Source organism: Aegilops tauschii, chromosome 5 (assembly GCF_002575655.3).
Source record: "Aegilops tauschii subsp. strangulata cultivar AL8/78 chromosome 5, Aet v6.0, whole genome shotgun sequence".
Classification (NCBI taxonomy): Eukaryota; Viridiplantae; Streptophyta; class Magnoliopsida; order Poales; family Poaceae; genus Aegilops; species Aegilops tauschii.
The window spans coordinates 210,552,981-210,558,186 of NC_053039.3; the positions used below are offsets into that span (position 1 = coordinate 210,552,981).

The following is a 5,206-nucleotide window of genomic DNA, read 5'->3' on the forward strand; positions in this document are numbered from 1 at the left end:
GATCGGGGATCTAGCATTTGGGGTTATCTTATTTTTCATTTGGATCTTGACCGTAGTCGGTCTATGTGTGTATTTTGGATGATGTATGAATTATATTTATGTATTGTGTGAAGTGGTGATTGTAAGCCAACTCTTTATCCCATTCTTGTTCATTACATGGGATTGTGTGAAGATGACCCTTCTTGCGACAAAACCACTATGCGGTTATGCCTATAAGTCGTGCCTCGACACGTGGAAGATATAGCCGCATCGTGGGCGTTACAGCCAGGCACCTGATCCAGATCTGGGTTCGCGGATGGGGCGAACCAAAAGAAGATGTCCCGGGTCTGGGAGGAGGCAGCGGCGGCAGAGCATCTAACTCGTGCAAACGCGCAGCTACAGTTTGCAAAGTCAGCAAGCGCAATCAGTAGGTAGTCCAACTCCAATCCATTTTCTTCTTATGTTGATCTTCAATGTGTACCCAACTAGAAATTGCTGCTTATTTTGGAACCAATTGCTGCAATCCAGTGCTATACATGGTTATGTTGTAATGTAGGATTTTGTAAGAAAATGAAACCAATTGCTACTTATTTTGGAAATCACCTAACTACTGAATCTCAAGCTCCTGTTCCTGTTCATGAAACTGATGCAAACATTTCATCCAATGAAACCTCGGATGCAAACATTGTAGAAGATCTTGTTCATGAACCTGAAGTATCTAATCAGGGTTCTCATGATAACACTTTATTATAATCCAACATGATCCGGGACTCCGAAAACAAATTTGTGATTATTCTGCTCCAGAATTCAAAGATGTAGCGAGGAGGGAATATTTGAAGAAAGGCCCATATCAGCAGTATGGTCATGATTTCCCTCGCAGCATGTTCATGTTAGATTTTGTGATTTTTGGTGATTACATCACCTAGTTGTTGAGAATCTTGAACTGTTCTACATCATTGGTTATGTTAATTTTATGGTGGATCTAGCTTCATATTTGAATTTTATGAGGCTTGGTTCAACGGACTTGCATTTGTCAATGAAAAAATTTGCACCTCAAATATTCCGCCCCGGCTAAGTTCAATTCCTGGATCCGCTACTGCCATGAACCACTCCTTCTCCGCCTCGCCAGTCATCGAACTCGCCCGCTTGCACGCCCGATCCGGCCGCTGGGCCCGCCGTGGCCGCAACGCTCGCTGCGTGCAAGCTAGTCGAGGCGCCCGTTGCCGCCGCGCTACATCACCTAGGTGCTGCTCCTCAAGGCGCATCGTGTCGCGAGGAAGCTCACTAGGACGCCACCGTCGTGCCGGCCGTCCAACTCGCCCACACGCGCGCCAGATCCGGCCGCTGGGCCTTCCGCGACCGTAACACGCGCTGTGTGCGAGCTGGCCAAGGCGCCCGTCGCCGCGCGCTACATCACCTGGGTGCTGCTCCTTAAGGATCATCGCGCTGTGGGGAAGCTCACGGGGGCCCCCACCGCCTCGCTCTCCATGGTGGTCCCCGCGCGGAGGCAGATGGCGGCAGGCCGGACCGACTCCGACGCCGACGCCGATGCGACACCTAGGAACAGCCCCGCGCTGCACACCAGGTTATACAGCTTCCTCCGTGCCTCCTCCTCCTCTCCATGCTCCTCCTCGCCACCGACGTTGTCGCGCACGCCCAGGAGGGCTAGCACATCGTCGCGCTCCCCGACCTAGAGGTCGTCGAGGGCCTCTTTGTCGCCGCTTACCCGTCTTGGATGCGCACCCGCGCCGCCTACCTCGGTCCGTCCCTGCGGTTCCTCACCAATGATTGTGTCGTGTTCATCCTCTGCCTCGGCTGCTTTTGGATCGAGCTCGGGGGAATCAAGCCCGTGCCCAACACCGCCGGCAAAGGCTCAGACGATGTCGAGGCCGGCATCCCAGAGGATTTCCCCATGGTGCTCGTCCAGATTCCAACCACGAGAAGGAAGTGAGTTGCACAGATACAAAACGACTTTCCACTTCACTTCCTATTTTTTGTTGTGCCTGAAGGTGAAATCAAGGTTCTGGGAATGGTCGTCGAGCGCCCTAGCCGGCCACCTCCCCCTCGATGTCGGAGCCAGGGGTAGCGTGACTGGGTCATGCATGAGTTGCAGCGAGACAGAGGAAGTAGGACGGCACCTCGGTGGGAGGCGCACTCAACGTGTTTGAGGAAATGACCTACCACTGTCCAACAAGGTCGCCGGCGTGCTCGGCACTTTTCGCGTCGTCGCCGAGCTTCCAGAAGACTGCTTTGGCTGCTAGTACACCGGCGCCGACGCTCACGTTGTGGTTCCCTCTATCGTAGTCGCCCTACACGTGCAATGCAATCTTCCTCTTCGGTGTAGTTGTTAACTCCTAATCATCATGCATGTATGCAACCAAACATCGGGTGAAAATTGCTTTCCTATGACAAGACCCCATATGCACGCAACTAAACAACACGCTAATGTCATATTTTACCGTGTATTTTCTAAACCAGGCCCTGCTCAGCCTGTCCCTTTTTCTCCTCTCAGCCATGCTCGGCTAAGAAAGTAACCTAACACGCCATTAAGCATGGACTGATGCAGGACCAAGCCCCGTTGTGTCTGATTTTCACGAATTCCAGATGTGTTTGAGGATGAACACGATGAGCACATGGGAAAGTTAGGCGTGATTGAGTAAACAGGACATCACTACGGCAGTTACATCCAATGTCCTTGCTGCTAGCCTGCTATACATACTGGACCAATTACTAGAGCTCGCGCACACCAATTATATCACCAGGTATTTTCCTTGGTAATGATTCTGATGTTCATGAGAATATGATGCTGCCTAAATTGGATACATTCCAATTACTAGAGCATGCGCATGGACAAGGATGAACATTGGAGTAGGATCAAGCATAGAGACGAAGACGTGCGAGGGAACAAGAATGGAGTTACCAGTGAAGTTTTCAATACTCTGAAGTTACCATAATGATATACGAGGACATGGACGAAATATACAAGATGGCCTTTCATAAGTTTCGTCCATAGCTTATTATAGGTGTTGCGCTTATGTTCAGGCCAGATTCATGTAATTTCAAAATACACTTAAAATGTCATTTTCAGAGTCCGTGTTAATAGAGAAAAGACTTAGAACATAATTTAAGCCCACCTTTATCAAGGGTGGACGAAATTCCCCTATGTACCCCACTTTGATCAGTAAAGTTTTCCTCCTAAATTCGCAATATTCAGATTACAATCTTAGTTTCTTGTTTGTTCTTTGTTGGTGTGCAGGAAACATAGCCTCGTGGTCAGGTTGATTGTGCTCCGGCATGGTCAATAACAACTCGAAGTTGGTTTAGCGATTGCTAAGGCGATGTCTTTGCATGTTCATAGTCGGATCGTCAAAGTTGACTTCCATCGAAAACTATAGATGCCTCTCATCGAAACATCAGGACACCTTTGCTTCTATCAAGTGGTATCAGATTTTTGAGTTTCTCGGTGAGATTTTACCAGCTTTTCATAGTCCAGATCGTGTCTGCTTTCATACCTACAGTCCACAAAAAAGCCCAAAAAACTAGGGTTAGTTGATCATATCCAAACCAATCTGAGCCTTTTGTATAATCTTTAAAGTGTTTTGCTTTGTTGAATTTGCGGTTGCATCGTCGTGTCGAGTTACTGGTCTTAGCGTCTAGTACTTTAGATTTTCGAGTTTTGGTCACATGTTGTCACGCAACCGCCACACCATCTTCATCAGCGCTGCCATATACCACCAGCGCATATCTGCCGCCAGTCCGAGTCCTTATACACCACCATATATCCGCCGCCATCACGCCAATCCGAGTCCACCTCCAACACATATATGCCACCATCACGCCAATTCATCAATGTAATGTAGGCATGTACTCCGAATATAGTCATACGTGCTTATGGAAAAGAACTTGCATGACATCTTTTGTCCTACCCTCCCGTGGCAGTGGGGTCCTAATGGAAACTAAGGGATATTAAGGCCTCCTTTTAATAGAGTACCGGAACAAAGCATTAGCACATAGTGAATACATGAACTCCTCAAACTATGGTCATCACCGGGAGTGGTCCCGATTATTGTCACTTCGGGGTTGCCGGATCATAACACATAGTAGGTGACTATAGACTTGCAAGATAGGATCAAGAACTCACATATATTCATGAAAACATAATAGGTTCAGATCTAAAATCATGGCACTCGGGCCCTAGTGACAAGCATTAAGCATAGCAAAGTCATAGCAACATCAATCTCAGAACATAGTGGATACTAGGGATCAAACCCTAACAAAACTAACTCGATTACATGATAGATCTCATCCAACCCATCACCGTCCAGCAAGCCTACGATGGAATTACTCACGCACGGCGGTGAGCATCATGAAATTGGTGATGGAGGATGGTTGATGATGACGATGGCGACGAATCCCCCTCTCCGGAGCCCCGAACGGCCTCCAGATCAGCCCTCCCGAGAGGTTTTAGGGCTTGGTGGCGGCTCCGTATCGTAAAACGCGATGAATCCTTCTCTCTGATTTTTTTCTCCCCGAAAGTGAATATATGGAGTTGGAGTTGAGGTCGGTGGAGCGTCAGGGGGCCCACGAGGTAGGGGGCGCGCCCTGGGGGGCAGGCGCGCCCCCCACCCTCGTGGGCAGGGTGTGGGCCCCCTGACGTGGATTTTTCTTCCGGTATTTTTCTTATTTTCCAAATAGATGTTCCGTGGAGTTTCAGGTCATTCCGAGAACTTTTGTTTCCGCACATAAATAACACCATGGAAAGTCTGCTGAAAACAGCGTCAGTCCGGGTTAGTTCCATTCAAATCATGCAAGTTAGAGTCCAAAACAAGGGCAAAAGTGTTTGGAAAAGTAGATACGACGGAGACGTATCAACTCCCCCAAGCTTAAACCTTTGCTTGTCCTCAAGCAATTCAGTTGATAAACTGAAAGTGATAAAGAAAAACTTTTACAAACTCCGTTTGCTCTTGTTGTTGTAAATATGTAAAGCCAGCATTCAAGTTTTCAGCAAACATTATGACTAACCACATTCACAATAACTCTTAGGTCTCATGTTTACTCATATCAATGGCATAATCAACTAGCGAGCCATAATAATAAATCTCGGATGACAACACTTTCTCAAAACAATCATAATATGATATAACAAGATGGTATCTCGCTAGCCCTTTCTGAGACCGCAAAACATAAATGCAGAGCACCTTTAAAGATCAAGGACCGACTAGACATT

General features: G+C 47.8%; 1 long non-coding RNA gene across 1 annotated transcript; it reads left to right on the forward strand.

Moving 5' to 3' along the window:
• Positions 1 to 827: 827 nt before the first annotated feature.
• On the forward strand, positions 828 to 3,203 carry LOC141022350 (uncharacterized). Its single transcript, XR_012183636.1, has 2 exons — positions 828 to 1,564; positions 1,989 to 3,203. It is a non-coding gene; the product is annotated as an uncharacterized lncRNA (long non-coding RNA).
• Positions 3,204 to 5,206: the final 2,003 nt, after the last annotated feature.